Below are 19,755 nucleotides of genomic sequence, written 5' to 3' on the forward strand. Positions count from 1 at the left end.
AAAAAAAAAAAAAAAAGGGACACATCACAAGTGGTGTGTGATTACAGAGCTTGACGAGCACGCAGAAGAGGGCGCAGGCACAAAATGTGCCAGAGCTTCATTTCAGGGACCAAGTGTATTCTCACACTTATACCCACCAAACGCCTAGTAACACCAAGGCGTTTATAAAAAAAGAAAAAAAAAAGAAGAAAATTGGGCCCTCCAGCAAAATTGAAGCCTATCACTAGGCATTTAAAAAAAAAAAAAATATATATATATATATATATATATAAAATGATGTAGACGGACATATTGAAGCACCTATGCAGTTTACATAGGTTGGACGATGGCCATTGTACATACCAACTGCACTACACTTTCGCATACGAGACTCGGGGCATCGTACAATTGCAAGTTTTTCCGGGCTAATCTACAACTCTCATTGCACAGCATTATGGGCATATTCCTGGAAGGAGTCCCATGTGGATCCTCCAATTGTTCTAGCATTGCCTAAAGTTTCCAGCGGGTTGATGGGTCCGACAATGCACACATTTTACTGCTCTGGACCGTCCCAATGCATCGCTCGGCAAAAAAAAGAAAAAAGGGTTTCTACAAATGGAAACACAATCCATGCAATCTTTCTTGGAAAGGTCTCATAACCCCCAGGCTATCCACCAGAATTTGCATTGCACATCTGGTTACTCAACGGGCTCCAGAAACCTCATTTTCTAACGAGCCTTGCCTCAATACCTTCACCTCACGAAAGTGGCAGCACTTCCTGAACTCCATTTTTTTGTTTCTGTAGTCCTTTAAAGCTTCAGCAACTACCTGCAAGCCAGCCACCTCCGTGGTTCAGTTCTACCGCCATATTTGACGATGTTTCACAACTGTGAGGCATTCCAGGATCCTCCAGACTTTTCTTCGGAGATCAGTTCACCAATGCCGTCAATAAACATTCTGGTGTGACTGTCTTGGATTCCGATTGCTCGCTAGACTTGAACACTACCGAGCACATATATATATAAAAAATAAATAAATAAATAAAACTCATAACCTTCAAGCCCTACTCAGCTTGTAAGCATTCTCTTCTCAACCATTGGGGCAGCAAGCTAGAAAGCCTGCTCACCCATGCCATACTTCGGATCCTCAACCTCCAATAAACCCTATGGACTTGCAACATACATATTCTCACATACCAAGGCACCCAGTTCCTGGTATTACCTTTGTCCCAAGCGGACAACCAGCTTTTCCTGAACAAGTTCCATTTGGCCTCTTCATATCCCAGGGTCTTCCCAAATTCCTGGCAGTGGTGATACCGTACCTTCCTCGTCAGGGAGTACCACTATTTCCTTATGTAGTTGATTGGCTCCTACTAGCATCCAATCCACTACTACTGTGGCAGAATCATCTACAGACAATCTCAGGCCTAGGAATTCTAGATCTTCTGACCAATTAATCGACACTGGAACCCACTCAAACGTTACAATTTATAGGAGTCTATATCGCTACGATCCACAATAAGGCTTCCCTACCTCACCCGAGAGCATTAGCTCTCTCCACACTGTCTACGATTCTACTTCACAGCACAACAGTCCCAGCTCGACAAGCCCTACTATTTTGGAACATAGGGCGACAGCCATTTATGTGGTTCCACACACACGCACACACATAGCCTTCATATGGCTACCTATCATGGGCCTCAAACTACAATGGACTCAATATCTGTAGCCACTGTTCACACCTGCTTCCTTAACCAACAGCAGGAAGTGAGGCCTATACTGGTTGCCCCATTAAACACTTTCCATGGGTCCCCTACTGAGACCGTTTCGATATCAGGTGATAATAACCACAGATGCATCTCCCAAAAGTTGAGCAGCTCGTCTGGACACGGTATAAGAACAAGGTCTATGGACCTCGTACAAACAGACACCTCATCTCAACCTTCTGCAGCTCAGTGTGGAAATCAACGGCTTTTGAGCCTTCGAAGTTTCCCTATATGGCAAGATAGTCTTGGTGCATGCAGAACACCAAGTGACCATGTCTATATCAACGAGGCAGAAGGCTCTGGTTCATAGAACCTCTGCAAGGAGATAGTACAAATATTGGAATGGCCTCACCAAAGATCCATTTCACTGCAGGCAACAGCCTTGCCAGGGATTCACAACTCCAGAGCAGACAAGCTCAGCAAACCTTTTCGTCCACACGAATTGAAATTAAAAATCAGAAGTAACTCAGTCTCTTACAATGTGAAATCGTCCCACAGGTGATTTGTTTGCAACACAAAGCAACAGGCCACTAGAGAACTTCTGCTCAATTTGCCCGAGCTCTCTCAGACTCATTCCAGACGCCGGTTCTCATTGATTGGTCGCACAGTCTACTCAATGCTTCCCCCCGATATCACTCATCGCTCGCTCAATCCAGAGATGCATCGAGAACCAACCAGATTTGCTCCTAATTACGCCAGCATGGCTACGACAAACAGGCTACAGTTACCTGCTACAACTCTAAATCCGCAACCCGATTCCCCTGGGCGACAGTCCGAACCTTCTCACCCAGGACAAAGGGATACTACTACATCCTCTTCCCTCCTCCCGGTGTGCAGATTGAAAAGATCGCTTACAAGGATTTGAACATTTCTCCTACCCTACAAGACATACTATTGTCTTCTCATGAATCTATCTACCAGATTCAATTATCAAAGAAGGTGGTCACGCTACACTTCCTGGTGTACATCACTGAGCATCGACCCATTGTCTTGACCACCTGAACGGCTTCTTCCTTCTCTCCATCTACTATACAACAAGGGACTTACTACGTCCTCGTTACGAGTTCATTTCAGTACTATAGCCGCTTATCATACCCCTCTAGAGGGAGAGCCTCTTTTATGTCATACCTTAGTATCCAAGTTTCATAAGCGCACTTTATACTTTCGTCCACCTGTACACAAACCTCCGGTACAGTAGGACATTCACATACATCCCGAACAATTAATGCTTTTGCATTTGAGCCTTAGCAACTTGACACTTTCCATACCTTTCCTGAAAGGTGCTCTTCCTAGTTGCTTTAACTTCAACAAGAAAAAAGTTAATGAATTACAAGCTTTATCTGCAGTTTCACCATGACAAGGTGACCTTATACACTCACCCTAAATTTCTACCAAAGGTGATCTCCAGTTTCCACATCAGCCAGACCATCACCTTGCCCATATTTCATCCTGAACCTCATGCTAATGTTCATGAGAAGCAGTTGCACACTTTCAATTGCAAGAGGCTCTAGCGTACTTTTTCTCCTAACCGACCTTCACGGCTATTTTTCTTTCATCCAAACGCTCCAGAGCGTACTGCAACAAAGTAAACTTTATCCACTTGGATATCAGACGGTATACAGTTTGACATCAACAAAGGTCGCAAACTTTATTTGTAACTCTTAGGGCGCATCGGGTACTTGCCATGGCAGCCTCGATCGCCTCTCTACATCAAGTTCCTATCATCGTAATATGTAAGGTAGCGACATGCTCGTCATTTCACACCTCCACATCCCACTATTGTTTAGATGAACAAACGGCACATGATGCCTTAGTGGGGCGGACTCTCCTTCAGAAGAGCACAGATTCCATGTAACTACAGCCTTCATTGGAACTGTCCGCTATTTTTGTTTCCACCGTATTGAACAAATTAAAAAAAAAAAATTATATACACATGACCTGCTCAATACGTCAGCTGGGGACTCCCAGACAGCATGGCTAATTCATGCTGCTCATCTACGTGAAAAGAGCAAGTTTGCTTACCGTAAACTGTATTTTCCATAGATAGCAGATGAATTAGCCATGCTGACTCGCCCGCCTCCCCGGACAGTTCTAGCATACCTAACTAACGCTTTGATACTGACTGAGGAGCCTGAGGTAATCCTATCGGGATATTGCAGGGTGGAAACCTCCGGCTAAAAGACTTTATAGACTTTGAGAGCTCCGCCACCTAGTGGCACGGAGGACGTACCCAGACATCATGGCTAATTCATCTGCTATCTTCGGAAAACACCATTTACGGTAAGCAAACTTGCTCTTGTACATCATCATGGAGGTTTTTTGAGAGCCATTCTGCTTTGACATTGAGTAATACTGCCGGACTGTAGGTGGCACCATCCTATATAAGGTTGAGTTTTGTTTTGAAAACTTCTCTGTCTCCATCTGCTGGGGGGGGGGCAAAACCCAGGAGTCTGGTCTGATCCATGGTACTACAGGAACGAAAATTATCAGATAAGAAACTAATTTTCCTTTAGACAGTGCTGTTTAGTATGCAGGTATAGTTACTATCCTTCTTACAGAAACGTGAAAACTTGCTTTCCTTATCATTCTTCAAACCAGTCCAGACAAATGGGCTTTTTTCCCCTACCAGCAGATGGAGACAGAAGAAAATGCTGGTATTTAAGTTACTGTGCCATCTACAGTCTATCAGTATTCTCTGGTAGAGGAGTTTAACCTGCAGTTGGACTTGCAGACAAAATTGCTCCCAGGGGTACTAGATTCTGTTTCTAGGACCCTCCACCTGGAAGGGTAGGGTTTAGCCTGGGATCAGATTCTTCTGTTGGAGGCAGTGGTTCTAATCCTTACAGAGGAAAGAGGTTGGGGAAGGTACTCCATTTACTTCTTGGTGCCCAAAAAGGAGGGCATGTTTCAACCCATTCTCAATCTCAAGAATGTGAATGCATCTCTAGGGGTACTCCACTTTGCATGGAAAGGGGAGTTCCTGGTATCCTTGGATTTGTCAAAGGCCTATTTTCACATTCCTATTCAGAAGAATCATCAAAGGTTCCTCAGGTTTACAGTACTGGGAGGTCATTTTCAGTTTCAGGTGCTTCCATTTGGACTGGCAATGGCTCCTCACACATTTTCTAAGGTGATGGTGTTATGCCCATTGGTCGCAGACAGCTGCGACCTCTGTTGTTCACCTCCTTCTTTGCAGCTTTGACTCCATTGGGAAGAACTGCGGCCTCCGCTAGCTATTGCCGGCCTACCCACCGTTCCCGGGCCTTTCTGGACGCCGCGGACGCTGCCAACCGTCATCTTGCCCTCGGAATCCCCTAGGCGCGCGCACGGGCCAGTCTTAAGCACCTCATGGCGGGAACCTCGGGGGCGTCCCCCCCAGATGACATCATCCTTCCAGGTAATTTAAGCCAGCTGGCCCTGCCTGCCTACGACTTGGTAACGAGTTCCCTCATTGCTGAATCCGCTTCGCTCACTACGGACTTCCCGTTCCAGTTCCTGCTACTTTGGCGTGAGACGCTCTGGGTACCCACTCCTCGGGGGCCCTTCCTCATCTCTGGCTATCCGCTCCTTGGAGGGCCTTTTGTCTTGGACTACTGCTTGCCCCATTCCCTGGGGTTTCTCCTGGAACCTTCGCTACTGTGAGTACCTCCGCTCTACGGAGCACTACCGTATCATCTCTAAGTGAGGATCCCTCATCGGTGTACCCCACGCTGCGGACCACTACCGTGTCATCTCTAAGTGAGGATCCTCATTGGTGTACCCCGCTCTGCGGACCATTGCCATATCTTCACTACAGAGGTATTCCCCTTGGGTATACCCCATCGCACAAACTTTGTGTCTTTCTCCTGCACTCCCCGCTTCACAGGCAGTGCCTCTCTATCTCTCTAATAAAGACTCTATCCCACAGCTGTGTCTGACGTCCGCTGAGACCTCGCCTCCCGACGGTGAGGCTCACAGGGCTCCTCCCTGTGGATGGTACCATCTCTTACCTTGGCCCAGGGCCTACATACCTACAAAACCCAACAGATGGTGGTAGTGGCTGCAACCTTGCCCAGGGAAGGTATCCTTGTGCATTCCTACTTGGACAACTAGTTCATTCAGGTGAGGTCGAGGGTTAATTGCCTGTGGTCCATTCACAGAGTGGTTCAGTTATTGCACGCTCTAAGTTGCGCTGGTGGTGGATCCTTGGCCCAAGGTGGGGTTAACGCTACCTGCAGGGCAAGCCCTACGGGTCCCCACCATTGGGAGGCAGAGCAGACTAGCAGACGGAGGCCAACTGGAGCTTCGCCAATACCAGCCCTCGTTCCCCGCAGATTGAGCCCTTGGGTGCCGGGGCCGGCTGGTTTTAGGCGGGTCTCTGTTGACGACTCCCAATTGGTGGTAACAAGAGTGTGCCAGGGACCAGCAGAGGAATCAGAAGACAGAGGATGGTCCGGACGAGGCAGGTTCCAAAGACCCAGACCAACAGGAACAGAGTAGGACAGAAGGCTTCCAGGTAATAATAGGCCGAAGCCTGAGAGTCCAAGTCCATAGGATACTGAAGAGAAGATCAAGACAAGCTGGAGTCAGGGCAGGTACCAGGAAGCAGAGCAAGGGTCAGACCCAGAAGATCAGTTCAAGCGTAGTCTAGTGAAGCAGGGATCAATACCAGGGGATCAGTCTAAGTGTAGTCCAACGAAGCAGAGGTCAGTACCAGAGGATCAGTCCAAGCATAGTCCAATGAAGCAAAGGTCAGTACCAGAGGATCAGTCCAAGGGAACAAGGAGGAGACGAAGGAGCAAACAGGAACAGGAACCAGGAATGATGGGCAACGAACACAAAAGCAATTGTGGAGACCTGTTGCCAAGGCAGGGAACAAGTGGCTGGGCCCTACCTTATATACAGAGGCCCAGTGATGTCATCATCCGGGGCCGCAGGCTACTTTCCCGCCGCAGCCCCTTTGAGTGCAAGAGTCGCGTGCGCGCACCTAAGCCAGAGCCTGGAGGAAGCAGAATGGCGGCGTCACTCCGCGGCCCATGTGGGGAAACCCGCTGGACACAGGGAGGAACCGCGGAGGAGTTGGAAGCGGCAGAGGAGGCTGCAGGTGCTCGGGAACGGAAGTGGCTGCCCACCGCCACGAGCGAAGGTGATCCAGGGCTTACAACTGGATTCCTGGGGTGAGTAGGCCCGGGCACGGGCCTACCACGGCCAGAATGCGTAACACTCTAGGTTGGGTAATAAATTTTCCCAAGAGCAATCTGCTTCCATCACAGAGCTTGGAATACCTGGAGGCTTGTTTCAAATCAAGTGTAGGCAAGGTGTTTCTTACAACAGACAGGATAGTGAAACTGAAGGAGCAGGTCCGTTATTTGTGGCAACCAAAGAGTCCCAGAGTCTGGGATTAATTGCAGGTGCTGATCTCCATGGCATCAACGGTGGACTTAGTTCCATGGGCGTTTGCGCATATGAAACTATTGTAGAATGCCTTTCTTGCGCATTGGAGTCATCAGTCTCCAAATTTCAAACATAAGAACATAAGTACATAAGAAATTGCCATGCTGGGTCAGACCAAGGGTCCATCAAGCCCAGCATCCTGTTTCCAACAGAGGCCAAAACCAGGCCACAAGAACCTGGCAATTACCCAAACACTAAGAAGATCCCATGCTACTGATGCAATTAATAGCAGTGGCTATTCCCTAAGTAAAATTGATTAATAGCCATTAATGGACTTCTCCTCCAAGAACTTATCCAAACCTTTTTTGAACCCAGCTACACTAACTGCACTAACCACATCCTCTGGCAACAAATTCCAGAGCTTTATTGTGCGTTGAGTGAAAAAGAATTTTCTCCAATTAGTCTTAAATGTGCTACTTGCTAACTTCATGGAATGCTCCCTAGTCCTTCTATTATTCGAAAGTGAAAATAACTGAGTCACATCTACTCATTCAAGACCTCTCATGATCTTAAAGACCTCTATCATATCCCCCCTCAGCCGTCTCTTCTCCAAGCTGAACAGCCCTAATCTCTTCAGCCTATCCTCATAGGGAAGCTGTTCCATCCCCTTTATTATTTTGGTTGCCCTTCTCTGTATCTTCTCCATCGCAACTATATCTTTTTTGAGATGCGGCGACCAGAATTGTACACAGTATTCAAGGTGTGGTCTCACCATGGAGTGATATAGAGGCATTATGACATTTTCCGTTCTATTAACCATTCTCTTCCTAATAATTCCTAACATTCTATTTGCTTTTTTGACTGCTGCAGCACACTGAGCTGACGATTTTAAAGTATTATCCACTATGATGCCTAGATCTTTTTCCTGGGTGGTAGCTCCTAATATGGAACCTAACAACGTGTAACTACAGCAATGGTTATTTTTCCCTATATGCAACACCTTGCACTTGTCCACATTAAATTTCATCTGCCATTTGGATGCCCAATCTTCAAGTCTTGCAAGGTCCTCCTGCAATGTATCACAGTCTGCTTGTGATTTAACTACTCTAAATAATTTTGTATCATCTGCAAATTTGATAACCTCACTCGTCGTATTCCTTTCCAGATCATTTATATATATATTGAAAAGCACCGGTCCAAGTACAGATCCCTGAGGCACTCCACTGTTTACCCTTTTCCACTGAGAAAATTGACCATTTAATCCTACTCTCTGTTTCCTGTCTTTTAACCAGCTTGTAATCCACGAAAGGACATCGCCTCCTATCCCATGACTTTTTAGTTTACGTAGAAGCCTCTCATGAGGCTTTCACAGGATAATTTCTCCAAAGGTGTGAACTTGAAAATTCTGGCTTGAGTAACAGTAACTGCAGATGCCAGTCTGAACAGCTGGGAGGCTAATTGTCAGGGTCAGACAGCTGAGAACCAGTGGACTGTGACAGGATCTTCCTGGTCCATCAGTCAGTTAGAGATAAGAGCAATATGGAGTACTTGTTAGTCAAAAGCAAGGCTTTGAGTGTTGTTGAACAATGCAACAGAAGTGGCATATATAAACCGGGAGGAACAAAGAGCCTGGTGGTTTCCTTGGAAGTGGGGATGTTATTCCATTGAGCGGAGTGAAATCTGAAATCATTGTCAGCATCTCATGCGGCCGGGTTGGAGAATGTGCAAGCATATTTTCTCTGCAAGCATACTCTCGACCCCAGGAAGTGGGAGTTGGAGATGAAGCCATGTGTCTCATCAAAGTCACTTAGGGCATTCCTCAGTTAGATTTGTTGGCGTTGAGGCAAAATGCCAAGGCTCTAAGGTTCTTGATTACAGATTATACTGAGAGATTGCTGGTCGCACAGTAACGTAATTACCAATAGTACAGTAAAACGATTCTTCTCTGTTGGTAGGGGAGAAAAACCCATTCATTTAGACTGGTCTGATGGGTCTCAAGGAAAGACAGTTAGCAGGTAAGAACCAATTTTTCTGTCTGCATGTGGCATTATAAATGTCTTAGTTTTGGTTCACACTGAAGGCAATCATATTATAATCCCCAATTCCTCATTGTCCTGTCAGACCAGTCCAGACAAGTGAATTTGTCCCTCTACCAGCAGATGGAGGCAGAAGGCAAGTTTTTTGTCCTCAGGCCTTCCCTTTATATAGCCTGGTACAGCAGGAAAGGTGTCAGTAGTCCTCTGCCTCCATCAGATGGTAGGTGGTCTGGACCAGTAGGAAGAAGGAAGTGGTGGCTCCTGGGGCAACAGCCCAAGTTGTGGGTTTCTTTCCCTAGTAGAGGCCTGGGCTGAGTCAGGAGATTTCCAGCAGGATGATGGTTACCTGGACTACTCTTCCTTTCCCAGGGGCAATCAGGTGCTGTAGACTCCTGCATTTCTCAGCTTCTGCGAGAATCCCTTAAGAAAAACAAAACAAAAAAATGCCGCACCAGCAGCAGCTGAATGCTTTATGGAGCCACAATAAGGCTGGCACGCAGACTTGGCCCTGTGTTTCCAATTCTCACCTCCCTGCCCTGCTCTCAGATATGGAGAGAGGATGTGAATGTGGGTGGTGAGGAGCCAGGTGCATTGCTGGCTCATTTTGTAAAAGCCATGATGGACCCAAGTCCCCAGCCAGTGCAGGGGATCAAGGGAGGGGTGGATTGCACAGAGCAGGGCAGTCTTTTGACGCCAGCGATTCCCACGTTCCTGCATCAGAGTTCCCCAACGAATGCTTGCACCACTCCTCCGTGGCATCAGAGCCGCTACAAACAGGCCTCAAAGAAGCCCTGGACCCACTCAGATCCTGGGGACAAGGGAACCCAGAATTTTCGGTTGAATTTATACAGACTATGCATAAGGCATATCGGGAGATGAAAGGCCAAGACAGCAGGTTGGCCCAGGGCCACAGGCCTCTGCCAGGGGAGGGGGGTTCTCCCCCAGAAAAAAATCCTAAATTGCAAACGGGATTGGAAAGGTCCTCTCAGTACTAGGAGTCCTTCCCTCCTAAGAAAGAGGAGGGTATCTCCTAGGGGGATTTCCAAGAGAAAGGAGAAGAGGGAGAAGGCGAGCTGTCTTTGCAATCAGATGACTCAGTAGTTAGGTTATTTAGGCAGGAGCAACTGAGTGCTCTCTTCCAAAGTTTCTCAAGCACTGGGGTTAAAAGAAGACAAGCCTAAAGAGGAAAGACCCAGAGGAGACCCAGTTTTGGCTGGAATAAAGAAACCAGCCAAAGCGTTTCTTGTTCATTGTGCTATTTTAGATAAGATTAAAACAGTGGGACTCTTCAGAAGCAGCTTTCGGGAATTTTAGAATTATAGAAAGACTTTGCCCATTGCAGCGAAAGGAAAAGCAGCACCTGTTCCAGCTACCTAAAGTGGATGCAGCTGTAGCGGCGGTGACAAGGAGATCCCCAATCTCAGCTCAAGGGAGACCGATGTTGAAGAATCTTCAGAATCATGCTGAAAAAATCATTTGATCTGAATAGTGTTTCTTTGCAGGTGGCAATTTGTAAAGGATATGTGGCAAGAGCTCTTATACACTGGGTACAGCAAGGCCAGTTTGTCACTGAGCCAGAGGAACTGCTAGGTGCAAGTGAGATGGCTTTCTATGAATCGGCAGCAGCATTTAAAGCAGATACCTTGTCTCACCTAAACAAATGGCCACAACAGTGGTGTCCAGGTGCTACTGTGAATAAGGAACTGGTCTGCAGATTAAGTTTCTAAAGCCTGTTTGTGCAGGCTGCCATTCAGAGATGAGCTCTTGCTCGGGGAGGAACTGGTGAAGCTGGTGAAGAACTGGGGGAGTCAAAAACCCAGAGGCTGCAGGAAGACAGGGACAGGAGTGTGGCTAGAGGAAGTTTCTCCAAGTCATGTTTGAAGGATAGCAGGCAATATAGACCAGGCAAGCCGCAAAGTGGCTAGAGGTCCATACCACTGGTCAGGACCCTACCCTTTTGGGGCAGCAGGTAGTGAAGCTGAGATAGTGGCACCCAGGGGCCGATATCAATTCTAAGGGTCACTCCTCACTTCTGCTGGTAGACAGGTGCCTACTGGGATACTACAAGGAGTGGGCCTGCATTACAGGAGACCACTGGGTGTTGTCAGGGTACTCCCTGCTGGTAAGTGTAACCCCCAGGACAGGAGCAGTGCTGTACTTGGGACTTCTTCAGGTGTGGGCCATGCAGGACTAGATCTTCTGCCTGGCTGGCCACCTCCTGTTATGGATTAACGGTTTTAATGGACTCTTGGGTCGGCCTGCAGGAGACTGGGGAGAGGTGGACTATTGTCTCAGTGTACAAGCAGGCCGGGAGGCGGATATCAGGCAGGATGCGAAGGATGATCTTCACCCTGGAAGCCGGTGCTCCCCCAGGAGGAGCCCGTAGGAGCCCGGCCGCTGGGACTTAGGCGAGTACTGTAGCTGGATCAGGAACAAGCAGGCTTGGGAACTGGAACCAGGCAGGAACTGAAGCAGGACACGGGTACTGGAACCAGGCAGGAACTGAAGCAAGACACGGGTACTGGAACCAGGCAGGAACTGAAGCAAAGTCTGAAGCAGGAACCAGGCTGGAAAGTAAGCAAAGTCTGAAGCAGGAACCAGGCTGGAACGTAAGCAAAGTCTGAAGCAGGAACCAGGCTGGAACGGAGCAACTACTGGCAAGTAGTAATACACTCCGGGGCACGGAGCAACTGGGAACCGCAAGGTAACCCCGTTGCAAGGCAAAGACTGAGGGTCCGCGGCCGGCTTACATAGGCCGCGGCGTCTGAAGTCAGGAAGCGGGCGGAGCTTTGAATGGCGGGAACAGGCCTACAAAGGCGTCCTTCTTGCACCAACGCCTAGGGACGGCGTCCACCGAAGATCTCCCACCGGCATCGCCCCTGCGGAGACGCCGCCACACAGGCCGCAAACTCCGCCAGCTGAACTGGGAGCGGGACCAGGAACATGGAGGTAAGGGCCTGGTAGCTGCACACGCGACCGGGACCGTAACAGTACCTCCCCTCTTATGCCCCCTCTTAGCAGGCCCAGGTTTACCCGGGTGATCCTGATGGAACTGCCTTAGCAAGTCCTTGTCAAGGATGTTGCGGGCAGGCTCCCACGAGTTATCCTTGGGACCACAACCCTCCCGAGTGAGCAGGTACTCCCAGCGTTGTTGATGGAAGCGCACATCAAGGATTTCCCGGTCTTGGTATGTGGTGTCATCTAGCACAGAAGGATCCAGAGAGTCAGGAGCCCGAGGATGATATCTAGAAAGAACAAGAGGCTTCAATAATGACACGTGGAAGACATTATGTATATGCATGGATGAGGGTAGGCGTAACCGATACGAAACTGCTCCCACTCGTTCGGTGATACGAAACGGTCCACAGAATCTCGGGGCTAGTCTTCGAGACGGGATCCGTAGCTGTAGATTCTTAGTACTAAGCCAGACGCGGTCTCCTGGGAAGAAGATAGGCACTGGCTAGCGTTGCTTATCTGCCCATTTCTTGGAGGTCCTGGCGGCTTTATGCAACTTCCCCTGGATAGAAGTCCATAAAGTAAGTAACTGACGGGCTGAAAGCTGCACTGCTGGGAGTGTACTGGGATTTGGCGAGGGCAGAGGCGGACAAAGTTGTTTCCCATACACAACGAGGAAAGGTGAACTTCCAGTAGCGGCATGCATATGATTATTATACGAAAATTCCGCCCATGGGAGTAACTTGGCCCAATTGTCTTGTCGTTCGTTAACAAATGACCGAAGAAAAGTCTTTAATGTCCGGTTGGTCCGTTCCGTTTGCCCATTGCTGTGAGGGTGGAACGCAGGCGAGAGACTGAGTTGCACGTTGAAACGCTTACATAGTGCCTTCCAATATCGAGTGGTGAACTGCTGGCCTCGATCTGACACTATGTCCTGTGGGAGGCCATGGAGTCTAAAAATATGCTGAGCAAAAAGGTTGGCCAAGTCAGGTGTTGAGGGTAACTTTGGCAGAGGAACAAAATGCGCCATTTTGGAGAACCGGTCTACGGTCACCCAAATGACCGTGTTTCCTTCTGAAGCTGGGAGATCCACCACAAAGTCTGGAGATATGCGTCCAGGGCTCCACCAGAATGGGCAACGGTTGTAATAAGCCCCTAGGCTTCCCGGTGAGTGGCTTCTGTAAGGCGCAAGTAGGGCAGGAGCCCACAAATGCACGAACGTCCTGTCTCACCGTCGGCCACCAGTAATACCGGTTCAATAGATCAAGGGTTCCTTCGCGGCTGGTGTGGCCCCCAGTGAGGGAGTCATGGGCCCAGGCAAGGACTGCTCTACGAGAGCGGCGAGGGACGACGGTTTTCCCTTGGGAGGACACAGAAGTCGCCTAGAGGCACACCTTCGTGGGGTCCAGGATATATTGTGGAGTCTCTGGAGTTTCCTCGACTTCGGTGGAACGCGACAGGGCGTCAGCTCGGATGTTCTTAGAGCCCGGGCGATAACGCAGGATAAAGTTAAAACGGTCGAAGAACAGGGACCACCGAGCCTGCCTCGGGTTCAGATGTTGGGCTTGGCTCAAGAATGCCAGGTTCTTGTGGTCGGTGTATACAGTAACTGGATGGTTGGCCCCTTCCAACCACTGTCTCCATTCTTCCAAGGTGAGTTTCACGGCCAGCAACTCTTTATCGCCAATACAATAGTTGCTTTCCGCCAGTGAGAATTTTCTTGAGAAGTATGAGCACGGTAGTAGTTGTCCTGTATCGGAGTGCTGACTAAGTACGGCCCCAACCGCCACATTGGAAGCATTGACTTCCACCACGAATGGTTGGCTAGGGTCAGGATGACGAAGGCAGGTATCTTGCAAAAAGGACTTCTTAAGGTCCTCAAAGGCTTGGCAGACGGAATCAGGCCAGTCCACCGCATTGGCTCCCTTCCAGGTAAGTGCAGTTAAAGGCGCCACAATGCGAGAGTAATTTGGGATGAAATGCCTGTAGAAATTTGCGAAGCCGAGGAAGCGTTGCAACGCTTTAAGGCCCCTCGGCTGAGGCCAGTTCTTAATCGCAGCCACTTTCTCGGGATCCATTTGAAAGCCGGCTGCTGAGACAATGTAGCCCAGGAACGGCAGGGAAGACTTCTCGAAGCTACATTTCTACAGTTTCGCGTACAAGCTTTGCTCCCTGAGTATCTGGAGCACTTGACGGACATGCTGACTGTGTGTAGGCAAATCTCGGGAGTAGATTAGAACATCATCAAGATAGATGATTACTTAGGTGTTCAGTAGGTCCCGTAGCACCTCATTCATCAGGTGCTGAAAAACCGCCGGGGCATTACACAAGCCGAAGGGCATTACAAGATACTCGTAATGCCCGTCTCTGGTATTAAAAGCGGTTTTCCACTCGTTTCCGGGACGAAGTCTGACCAAGTTGTAGGCACCCTTAAGTCCAATTTTGTAAAAATCTTTGCTCCCTGAAGCCTATCGAGGAGCTCCGGGATTAGCGGGAGTGGATAGCGATCCCGCTTAGTAATGGAATTAAGCCCTCGATAGTCAATGCACGGCCTCAGCGAGCCGTCCTTCTTGCTGACAAAGAAGAAGCCCGCCCCAGCAGGTGATTTGGACGGGCGGATAAACCCCTTGGCCAAGTTCTCAGATATGTATTCGGACATGGCCCGGGTTTCGGGTAATGACAAAGGATATACCCTACCTCGAGGGGCCATGGTTCCGGGTAACAGGTCAATGGCGCAGTCATACGGACGGTGCTGCGGAAGGATCTCCACCTTCATCTTGGAGAAGACATCTGTGAAGTCCTCATAAGGTGCCGGAGGACTGAGGGCGGAGTGCAGTAACGGAAGTCCTGGAGCCTTGGGTACCTTCATACAATTAGCAAGACAGAACGGGCTCCATTTGGTAATTTGTAGAGTATCCCACTGGATCGTAGGTGAGTGTTTTTGTAGCCACGGCAACCCTAGCACCATGGGGTGGATGGCCTTCTCCAAGACTAGGAAGGTTATCTCCTCCGAATGGATCGCCCCGGTGCGGACAGTGATGGGTGCTGTGGATGTCGTGATAGGTCCTGGAAGGAGCGTCCCCTGGATGGAAGTAATTTGTAACGGAACCTCCCGTCTTTGCGTGGGAATCTGCAACTGGGAGACTAAGTCCTGCAGGATAAAATTACCCCCTGCTCCTGAATCCAAGAATGCGAGTGTCTCTAGAGACCCTCCAGGGTACTCCAGAGTAATAGGCACAGTACATTGAGGAGCTGTAGCACAACTAGAAGGAGCTCCTCTTGACCTCCTAGGTTCTGGCGTTTTCCACACGCTCCTGGCAGCGTGCCAATTAGTGGCCCTTCTACCCACAATACAGGCACAGGCCCATCGAGCGAAGTCGTTGTCTCTCTTCAGCAGAGAGCGGGGCAAGTCCCAGCTACATGGGTTCGCAGGTGGGGACGTCTGGGCGAGAAGTCTTAGGAGAAGACACTGGCCTCGTAGGAACAGAAGTTGGACTGCGTCTGGTCGGCCGCAACTCTCTGGCCCTTTGTTGTAAGCAGCGGTCAATGCAGGCGGCCAACTCTATAAGAGTGTTGAGGTCCTCCGGAAGATCACGGGCGGCAAGCTCATCTTTGATACGTCCGGATAGTCCCTCCAGAAAGATGGCTTTGAAGCTGCCATCTTGCCAGGCCATCTCTTGGGCAAGAGTCCGGAACTCCATAGCGTAGTCTGCCAAGAAGCTAACCCCCTGACGGAGCTGTAGCAGTTCGGACGTAGCCGTGGCTAATCGGGCCGGCTCATCAAAAGCCTGTCGGAAGTTCGAGATGAACTGCTGTAAATCCAGTAGTGAAGAATCATTATGTTCCCAAAGGGGGGAGGCCCACACCAAGGCCTTCCCGTCCAGCAGGGACAGGATGTAGGCTACCTTTACCGTGTCGGTGGGGAACTGTCGGGGCAACAGGGAGAACCGTATGAAACATTGGTTCAGGAACCCGCGACAGGTCTTTGTATTCCCAGCGTAGCGAGAGGGTGCAGGTAGCTGAGTCTCCGAAGTAGCTTGTCCTTCGGGTGCTGGCCCTGCGGTGGGCCGAGGGTGCGTGGTTCTAGCATCCAGGCGGGCAGTTAGTTCCCCCACAGAACCAGTGAGGACATCAAGGTACTACTGTTGATACTGCAATTGCTGGGCCAACCCCGGGAGGTTCGGGGGGCCCGGCCTATCTGCCGAGTCCATGGCCTTGCAATCTGTTATGGATTAATGGTTTTAGTGGACCCTTGGGCCGGCCTGCAGGAGACTGGGAAGAGGTGGACTATAGTCTCAGTGTACAAGCAGGCCGGGAGGCGGATATCAGGCAGGATGCGAAGGATGATCTTCACCCTGGAAGCCGGTGCTCCAGGGTGAAGGAGCCCGTAGGAGGAGGAGCCGGTAGGAGCCCAGCCGCTGGGACCTAGGTGATCTGTGGTGAGATTTCACCCTGGAAGCCAGAGCTCCCCTGGGAGGAGCCCGTAAGAGCCCAGCCGTTGGGACTTAGGCGAGTACTGTAGCTGGATCAGGAACAAGCAGGCTTGGGAACTGGAACCAGGCAGGCGACTGGAGCAAGACTTGAGTACTGGAACCAGGCACGAACTGAAGCAGGACACGGGTACTGGAACCAGGCAGGAACTGAAGCAAGACATGGGTACTGGAACCAGGCAGGAACTGAAGCAAGACACGGGTACTGGAACCAGGCTGGAACATAAGCGAAGTCTGAAGCAGGAACCAGGCTGGAACGTAAGCAAGTCTGAAGCAGGAACCAGGCTGGAACGTAAGCAAAGTCTGAAGCAGGAATCAGGCTGGAACGTAAGCAAAGTCTAAAGCAGGAACCAGGCTGGAACGTAAGCAAGTCTGAAGCAGGAACCAGGCTGGAACGGAGCAACTACCGGCAAGTAGTAACACACTCCAGGACACGGAGCAACTGGGAACTGCAAGGTAACCCCGTTGCAAGGCAAAGACTGAGGGTCCGCGGCCGGCTTACATAGGCCACGGCGTCTGACGTCAGGAAGCGGGCGGAGCGTTGAATGGTGGGAACAGGCCTACAAAGGCGTCCTTCTTGCGCGCACGCGTGCCTAGGGACAGGGCGTCCACTGAAGATCTCCCACCTGCGTCGCCCCCGCGGAGACGCCACCACACAGACCGCAAACTCCGCCAGCTGAACCGGGAGCGGGACCAGGAACATGGAGGTAAGGGCCTGGTCGCGGCACACGCGTCCGGGACCGTAACACCTCCCCCTCAGGTTGAGCCTTCAGGTTCTGGCGACCGGCAGGATATTACTGGAAGTGCTGGTAGAGGGATTGGAAGGCACCCACTAAGATAGGGCAGGGCTGGAATAGGGATACAAACATAAGGGCACCTACAGATAGGACAAATAAATACAAAAAAACAAAAAGGCCAATGCACATATGAACAAGAATAGAATAGAATAACCAATAAGACACACAAACATACAGAATTAGAAGGCCACTATATTGGCCTAAGCAAGACAGCGAACAAAGCAAAAATGCAAGGCAGGAACTATGGAGGGACATAACAAGGACCAAGATTAGACCCAAGCTGTGGCAATGATACTGTGAGTGAGGCAGGCTTTTATGGGTTTGGCAGTGCTGGTTCGGAGAGTCTTCAAGGCAAAGCATGTGCAGCTCAGTGCGACCCACTGAGGGCCCTTCAGTCAGGAGAGCCGCACTGCAGCCAGGAACCTCACAAGTTTTAGAGGTCAATTAACATGGATATGCTGTAGAGTTAAAAGCACAAATAAGGGAAGCCTTTGTCATTTCTCAAAGCAAAGTAACAAAGATGATGGCCATCCCAGATATAATAGACATACTTCTCCAATTAGAAGCAGTGAAACCAGTACCAAAGGAGGAGCAAGGAAGGTATTCAATTTAAATTGTGGTCTTAAAGAAGGGGGACATTCCACCCGTTGCTGGACTTGAAAGGGGTAAACAAGTCCCTAATGATCTTACATTTCCACATGAAATCCTTGAGAAGAGTAATAGCAGCAATAAAAGAAGGATAATTTCCATCCTCCCTTCTAATTTCCATCTCCCTCCCCATCAGAGAGGGGCATCAATGTTTTTTGAGATTCACAATAATGAGAAAACAACTTCAGTTCAAAGCAATGCCATTTGGACTATCAACAGCACCCAGGAAAAGTGATGGTAGTGGTGGCGGCATTCCTCCGCAAGCAAGGCATCCAAATCCATTCATACCTAGACGGCTGACCAGGCAGGGCTAATTCATTCACAGAGGGTGTCCTGCAGGTGCTGGAGGGACTAGGCTGGGTTGTGAACAGAGTGAAGAGCCATTTGCAACCCTCCCAGATACTAACTCATCTGGGAGCCCAATTCAACACTGAGAGGGGGGAAGTATTCATAACAAGCTAGAGGATCAGTAAGCTGCAGGAGCAAATAAGAGTGTTTCTGAAATCACCAGCCCTCAAAGCCTGGACAGGTCTGAGAGCGGCTATAAAATGGTTTCCTGGGCAAGATCTCATATGTGCCCCTTGCAGAGGAATTACTTGGTCAGGTGACTCCCAAAAATCAGAATTACCAGATGCCCTTGGCCGTCACGAAATTAGTCAAGGAGAGCCTGGGGTTGTGGCTGGTCAAAGCCAGTCTAGAAAAGGAAATCAGCCTGGAGCCCCCACAGTGGATAACGGTAACCACAGACGCAAGCAAGACAGGATGGGGGCAGACTGTGAGGGGCAGGTGGCATAAGGAATGTGGTCCCAGTCAGAGATGCCATTGTCAATAAACATATTGGAAACCCAAACAATCAGACTAGCTCTGAGAAGATTTCTACTGGTAGTAGAAGGGAAAGCAGTGAGGATTTTGTCACACAACGTGACGGTGTCATATGTGAACAGGCAAGGAGGCTCAAGGAGCAGGAGAATTGCGAAGGAAGCGGTGTTGATAGAATGGGAGAAAGAGCATTCACAGGAGCTCATCACGGCATGTATTGCAGGACCTGACAACCTGCAAGCAGACTTCCTAAGCCAGATGTTAGACCCAGGGGAATGGTAACTAGTGGAGGTAGCCTTCAGGCAGACAGTATCCAGATGAGGTCATCCCCAGTGGGACCTAATAGCGACACACAGGAATGCCAAGACAAAGACCTTCAGTCGGAGAAAAGAAGTCAGTTCCAGGGGATTAGATGTGCTGATGCAAAAATGGCCACAGGATGTGCTACTATATGTTTTCCTGCCTTGGCCAATGGTAGGCAGGGTATTGAGAAGGATTGCAGACCATTCAGGGATAGTAGTTTTAGTGGCCCCAGACTGGGCAAGATGCCCATGGTATGCAGACCTGGTCAGGCTCAATAAAGGGGATCTGCTAAGATTCAGCCAATTAAGGGGTCTGCTAAAGCAGGGCCCAGTGTCCATGGAGGATCCAACATCATTCTGTCTTACAGCTTGGCACTTGAGAGGAGGAGACTACATTAGAGAGGATAATCGAGACAGGTAATGTCAACACTGCTGAAAGCCAGGAAGATTTCAATCTGACTGACTTACATAAGAATCTGGAGAACCTTTGAAAGGTGGTGTGGTCAGCAGAAGATATTGCCACACAAGGTAGAATTAGCAATGATTTTGCAGTTTCTCTAAGATAAACTAGACAAGGGCTTAGTGATAAAT

At 49.5% G+C, this 19,755-nt stretch overlaps 1 protein-coding gene across 3 annotated transcripts in view; it reads left to right on the forward strand.

The window, feature by feature from the left end:
• STKLD1 (serine/threonine kinase like domain containing 1) overlaps positions 1-19,755 on the forward strand; it is a 154,248-nt gene that overhangs the window by 24,990 nt on the left and 109,503 nt on the right. Inside the window, exon 2 of one of the 3 annotated variants that reach the window (XM_029611148.1) lies at positions 9,073-9,132. The exons of the other annotated variants lie outside the window; for them this stretch is intronic. The gene's annotated coding sequence lies outside the window, so the exon portion shown is untranslated. The remainder of the gene's footprint in view (positions 1-9,072; positions 9,133-19,755) is intronic. 3 annotated transcript variants of the gene reach the window in all.

This window comes from Rhinatrema bivittatum, chromosome 8 (genome assembly GCF_901001135.1).
Source record: "Rhinatrema bivittatum chromosome 8, aRhiBiv1.1, whole genome shotgun sequence".
NCBI classification, from domain to species: Eukaryota; Metazoa; Chordata; class Amphibia; order Gymnophiona; family Rhinatrematidae; genus Rhinatrema; species Rhinatrema bivittatum.